The 6,608-nt window shown below is 42.3% G+C and overlaps 1 pseudogene; it reads right to left on the reverse strand.

Annotated features, from left to right (window-relative positions):
- Nucleotides 1-1,072: 1,072 nt before the first annotated feature.
- Nucleotides 1,073-2,080, reverse strand: LOC149266407 (protein PLASTID TRANSCRIPTIONALLY ACTIVE 16, chloroplastic pseudogene; annotated as a pseudogene).
- Nucleotides 2,081-6,608: the final 4,528 nt, after the last annotated feature.

The raw sequence follows: 6,608 nt of genomic DNA on the forward strand, positions 1-6,608 counted from the left end.
TTATTAATCAAGAATGAAGAGTTACATCAAAACTGTCCACAAGGAGAGCTTGAGAATGAGCTGAAAGAAAAGCTAATCTATTGCATACAAATCGAATTACAAAATGATTACAACAAGGCTATGAAATGACTAACTACTAGCTACTATCTACTGGCTAACTAGCTAACATCGACTGGCTACATTGGCTACAATGGCTAACCAAAATGAGGCCCTAAGCCTTCTTATTTATACAAATTGAGGACCCAACGGTCCTCCTAAACTTTAGGGACTCGGCTGCCCAAAACTTGGAGTTAATAGCAGTCCTACTTGACTTGCTTGGCTGCCCTTGTGCTGATTGATTTGGTGGCCCTTGAACTCCAAGCTGATGGTGGAGAATTCGAGGTAAGGGCCCATAAATGAAGGGGACACCTTCCTACAAATCCTCTAGCTTGTTCTCCCACGAATTTGGCTGCCAAGTGCTCATTAAGACCTTCAATTTTGTCTCCAAGTTGACCAAAAAGGCTACACAAATCACCCATTAGACTTGTTGGCATAATGACTAACCAAATTCACTCTATTAACATAAATGTAATCAAAAACATGCAATAAACTAATGAGAATGGTGGATTAAGTCAAATTAGGAGGTTGAATGAGCCCAAATAATTGGCCATTTTTGGGGCTCATCATCACCCCCCTACTAAAAGTGTTGCTCATCCTCTGAGCAACCAATCTCTCTCCTCATCTTTGATGGCCCTGGTGGCCTCCTTGGCTAAAATCTCGGCCAATTTCTCCTTCTGCTGCCCTTTCTCCAAACTTCCTGTAGAAACAGTTCTCTGTCTTCCTGTAGAAACAGACAGCACCACTATATCCTGCTTGGCTGTGGGTGATTTTCCTTTCAGCTTGGTTGTGGCTACCTTAGAGGTGCCCTCACTGACGTGGACTTGTTCAGTCCTTTCCATTCTACTCTGTAGTCTTTTCTCCCTGGGTGTTAGTGTGGTTTTGTCCCCCTCTGTTTTGGCAGCTTGGTTTAATGCCAGTGTTCCAATCACTGATGTTGTTGGATACATCTGTAGGGTTGTGCTTTTCTGGCTTGTCACCAACTTGTCATCATTTGCCTTGCCCCAAAAATATCTACACCGAATGCTTTAGCCTTGCTTGCAAAATAATCGAATGAAGTAGTTGCAGCACCTGCCTTGACTTGGGCAGCGAGTTCAGTGGCTTCAGCTTCTTTTTCTGCAAGCCTTTTTGCTTCTGCTTCAAGTTGTTTAGCAAGCTCCTGTTTTTTTTTGCGTGAATTTTCTGCAGCTATGCGCTCTTCTTCTTCAGCTTTGGCTTTCGCTTGGGCCTCGGCGAAAACTTCCTTTCTTCCATCTGTTGGAATGGCACTTAAAAGCTCATAAACTGGCAGAGAAGGTGCAGAAGGGCTGGCTGCAACATCAATAGTCTTGTTCTCTGAGATGGAAGTGTTTGCGAAAACCTCAGCTACCACAGATGCAACTTGTGTCTTTGAAACCTTAAACCATGGAATGCAATGCTGAATTTGCATTGATTACTTTGTTGTTTACGTCTGCACTTCCTTCCGCCTTAAGAACAAGGTTGCAGTCTTTCTCTGAAATAAAATCATCTGTGGAACTGGCCTTCAGGATAGTGTAACTTAATCCCATTTCCACAATTCTTTCAGTAAGCTATGATAATGATATTTTTGATTTTCCAAACAAGTTGCTGAAAAATGAAGAGATTCCATCAAGAACATTTGAAGACCCTCCATCAGATTCGTAAACACAACAATATGATTCACATTTGCTAGCTTGGCTTCTTCAATAACGTTCAAAGCATCAGTTGTAGTAACTTTGGAACTAGGTCCATCCTCTGTGGGTCCTATTGATACCACTGCTTTACTGGCATTTCCGATGGCTTTAGTTGTGGATTCAATATCCTCAAAACTGAATTCTACTGCATTAAGACGCTTGGCATCCTCTGCAGCAATTATCTTTCTCGGGACTCCAAATTTGTCGAAGAAAAATCCATTTTCTCTGCTTTTGAAAGCTGTGTCATACTTCCTGTAGAAGACCCACCCGTTTTCTGTAGAACGCCCTTGCATAGGTGGGTTTTTAAAAAAGTGGCCGAGAAAGCTTGGTGGAGGATGACAAGTTAATAGATTGTGGGAGCAGAGGACGCGTACTTCGGCTAAGAACATTGCAGGTGCAAATGAATCAGCGGGTGGTGAGAGTCAGCCGAGCCTGTTTTTCAATTACAGCGTGATTCGTGGTGAGGAAGTGAAGTGGCCAGGCATACGTGGCCACATGCAGACTGCAGTGCTATCATGACCTGCATGTTCTCTTCTGGATCAGTTGCACTAGAGTTCAAACGGCCAACACTTCCTGTTTTTTTAAATTTTCACGTGAGTCAACTGTCCACGTGTACTGCGTGACTGCCGACTGAGTTCTAGAGAAGACAATCTGCTTAACCTTGATAATTCGTGACTTAATCCCACCATTCCATTAATTCATGCAGTTTTTAAATTAAATTTATGCAATAAAAGAATGAGTTTCAGTCACATACCTCGAAGTTGAATGGCTGCCGTGAGCTGCTGTGGCCTGTCATTGTTGCATGCATTGGTTTTTCTGATTGCATGTGGCTTGGCTGCTAATATTTGATTGTTTTTTCCTTGTGCAGGTGTCCTCTGGCCAGATCTAAGCTCCAGGCAATTGTTTCCACGTTCAAATCTGCACGTTCAAGCTGCTGCTGCTGCATTGTCACAGAACCAGAACTTGTTTTCGCCATTGCTCCCAAACAGTAAACCGGATTGATCTGAAACTTGTTGAGCATGTTCCTATCATCATTATGCATCTCCCATAGCAAAATCGTGATCAATGGATGCACGGATTTTGAGAAAAATGGAAAATGGCTGAAGATTTCAGAGATCGATTTCTCGGAAACCGTGCACCGGAATCGGCTGAAACTGCTTGGGTTGGTTACCATCACTCATATGCATATCCCCATGAAACAGGTTTTGAAATGGATGCACGGATATGGAGAAAATGCAAAAATGGCTGATGGTGATGGAGGCTGATTTCTTCGAAACCGTGCACCGGAATTGGCTGAAACTGCTCAAGCATGTTGCCATCACCCTTGTACAATTCCCCATAAAACGGTTTGTCAAATGGATGCATGGTTTTCAAGTTATGGAAAAAACAAATTTTGTTCCATGTGTTTTTTTCTTCAAGGCATTTTGCAAGTGTTTGCATGGAAGGGAAAACTGAGCTTGGGCTGTGATGCAGGTATGGAGATGATGGAGGAGGAGTTGGAAGATCGCATGAGGGCTTCTGAACCCTTGAGGAAGCTACCATGTTCGCCAAACCACTTTTTGAAATCCATGTCTAGTTTCCCACAATTTCTACAGGAAGTTCCTGTAGAAGCACATTGTGAAGCACAATGAGGTGGAAAAAATGATGGAGAAAGGCAAGGGATGGACACACAAGTACTTGTAGGTCTAATCAACAGATTCCCACCATCAGATTCCATTTTAGACTTGAATTTGGTTCGTCCAAAGGTTCTACAGGATGTTTCCTGTAGAAATACAGAGCTTCCTGTAGAAGGCACAAGAAAAATTCCTTTAACCTTGATTTGAGTGCTCCTCCTGTCATGAAACATCCTTCTTGCAACCTGCAATTAGCCAATGGAATTAGTTTTCTTTTTCTTTTTCTTTTTCTCATTTTTTGAAAAACAACTAGGGCGCCTCATGGAGGTTTTCACCCTAATTGCCTGCCCTGGGCGCCTCCAAGGGAGGTTTTCACCCAGAGATCTTATTCCCTTTTATTTTCTCTTTTTTCCAACCCATTGACCGCCTCATGGAGGTTTTCAATCAATGAGCCAATCTAAGGCGCCTCCGAGGAGGTTTTCACCTTAGATTTCTATTTTCCTCTTTTTTCATTTTTTCTTTTTCTTTTTTTCTTTTTTTCTTTTTTTTTCTTTTTTCTACCCTACCCTACTTGAAAAAAAAAATCGTTCTCAAGTATAAGAATACTTCCAATGGAGCCATGTGCACATCGAGATTAGAGAAAAAATGATGTGAAGGCTCGAAATGCATGCTTGGACAACTATCCAGATCTCAGAGACCAAATGATCTGGCGTTGAAGGGATCAAACAAAGCTGAGGAAGAGAGTACTGCTGCAACTTAGTGACCTTCTGAAACCATATCTCAATATAGCTCTGATATCCTTGGTCCTTTTGTTGATCTGGATCATTCTTCATGTCACCTTCTATCATGACCTTCTCATCTTCCTCTTTTTGCTAATCTTTCTCTTGAGTACATGGAGGATTTGATGGTAACCATGAAGGATCTTTCTTTATCTCTGCTTCTGATGTCTTCTCTTCATCAAGTGCAGCCCATGGTTCTTTGATCTCCTCTTTTGAATCTTGTTTTGCTGGATGTGATCCTTCAATGCTTTCAAGATGATCTCTTTTTTGCAATGCTTTTCCTGAGCTATGGTGAAGATCATTGAGCTCAAGAGGAGTCATTTGGAGTTGTGCCTCAGCTTTGCAATTGGGTTGAGCTGCTCCATTGTATGGTTTTGGAAATGGTGGTACGGGTAGTTGAGTGGAGGTGTGAAATTGAGATGGAGATGGATGGCATTGTGGTTGGGTAGGCATTTGGGGTTGCCTTGGTGGAGGAGGAGGCGATGGTTGTGGATGAGCAGGTGGTGGAGGAAAAGAAGTGGGAGGAGTGTTGTACTGGGGCCTCCACCCCTAATGAGGTGCATTCCACTGAGGCTGTGGCTGAGCATAAGAGTGAAACGAATGAGCAGCTGGTAGGGCATAATATGGATCTGTGAAGGAACAAGGAGAATATGACCAAGGAGGAGGTGTAGACCAGGAAGGATGAGCAAGGGGACCCCAAGAAGGCATGAAAGTGGCTTGATAGGGGTCATAATAGGTCTCGGATGTCCCTTGCACTTCCTGCCGATAAGATCTAGGTTCATGTGGCCTCCTTTGGTTCATATAATAGAGTGATTCAGTGGCTCCTTTAACTCTTTGATATGCAACTTTGAGTCCAGGCAAGGAAGGGCACTGATTTGTAGGATGGTATTCTTCACAGATGAAACACACTTCTAGGGAGTGCATTGGACATTCGTTCCTAGGATGCTTTCTAGTGCACCTAGGACAAAAGATGACCAAAGCCCTCTTGTCTCCCTCTTGCTTCCTTTGGATCCGCAAGGTATCCAATTGCATGGCAAGAAACTGCCTCATATCACTCTTGAAATCTTCTATCTGATCTTCAAATTCGTCTTTGGACAAGGGACTGCTCCCAACATTCCTGCTTGTAGCCATTTTCTCCAGAGGAATGATTTCTTATTCTTCTCCCCTAGAGGTTCTTTAGATATGTCTTGATGTCCACCCAGGGGTTCTTCTTAGTCATAGCCATCGAAGAAGAGAGAAGGTTGGCTGTGTGAAGCAAAGGGGGGTGTTGTGCAATCATTTTTCTAACTTATCTCTACTCCTACAAGGCATGAAATGAAATCTTTTTGGTTGATTTTTGTTTTTTTCTACTTCTACTTGCAAAACTGAAATAGATTGAACTGCAACTAAGTATCTTGCTAAAATGAAAATGCGAAATTGAAATGAAAGTAGGAAAGGACTAATCTATTCTGCTCAAATGAAATTGTAGGAATGAAATGCTAGTCTACGCTTGCGGAATTGAGATGCTAATCTACGCTTGCAGAAATGAAATTGCGGAATTGAAATGCTAATCTATGAAAGCGGGAAATGCTAATCTACTTTTGCATAATGGAAATGAAATAAACTACTTAGCAGAAGATTGTAGTGGAAAATAGAAGAAAAGCGGCAATCACCAATACTCTGACGCTTCCCCGGCAACGGCGCCAAAAAGATGGTGGGCCCTAGTATTGTAGCAATAATGCTACAACTCCTGGAACTCCCTTCTTTAATTTTATCAACCCGGTAGTTCGTAACAAACTTGGAAGCGACGGTGCTGTATGCACAAGTACTAGCTCTTGCCGCAGTTGTCACTTGGTCAGCTGGCACAAGTCCACTAGGAGCTTAAGCCAACTTCTATGAGCTCTTAGAAGAAGATTTTTAATTGATGGATGAAAGCTAACTCGAAGGAAGCTAATCTAATTGCGAAAAGAAAATGAAAGCCAAAAAGGAACGCAAACCCTAGCAAACCCTAATTCTACCAACTAGTCCTACTGATGCAAAAACGAGAATGCAAACTGCGAGAAGAGATGCCATTACTTCTAGGAAGGTAAAATGCATGTGTCTAAGTTATCACTATCTGAAGAAAACATCTTTTTGTATTTTTGCTTAAGTTGTTGAAATTATCATGCATGTGATTCTAACTAGTTTTCCACTATGCAGGGATGGATCAAGGGATGAAATGCTTTGGGAAAGGTTGGGATGGTATAGAGAGGGTCTAAGGGATCCCTAACATTCTTTCTGAGAGTTTCACAAAGTCTGGATGCCATGCAACCGTGTTTATGAACTTCGACAGGAAGTCTGCAAGGGTTTCTACAGGATGTTCTGTAATTCTTCTACAGGATGTTTCGAAATGGGATTTTTGAGGATGGGTGATTGATGGAAGATGCATGGATGGTTATGGAGGTATGATG

This window comes from Pinus tabuliformis, chromosome 6 (genome assembly GCF_031772625.1).
Source record: "Pinus tabuliformis cultivar Carrire ecotype Pingquan chromosome 6, CPIR1, whole genome shotgun sequence".
Lineage (NCBI taxonomy): Eukaryota > Viridiplantae > Streptophyta > Pinopsida > Pinales > Pinaceae > Pinus > Pinus tabuliformis.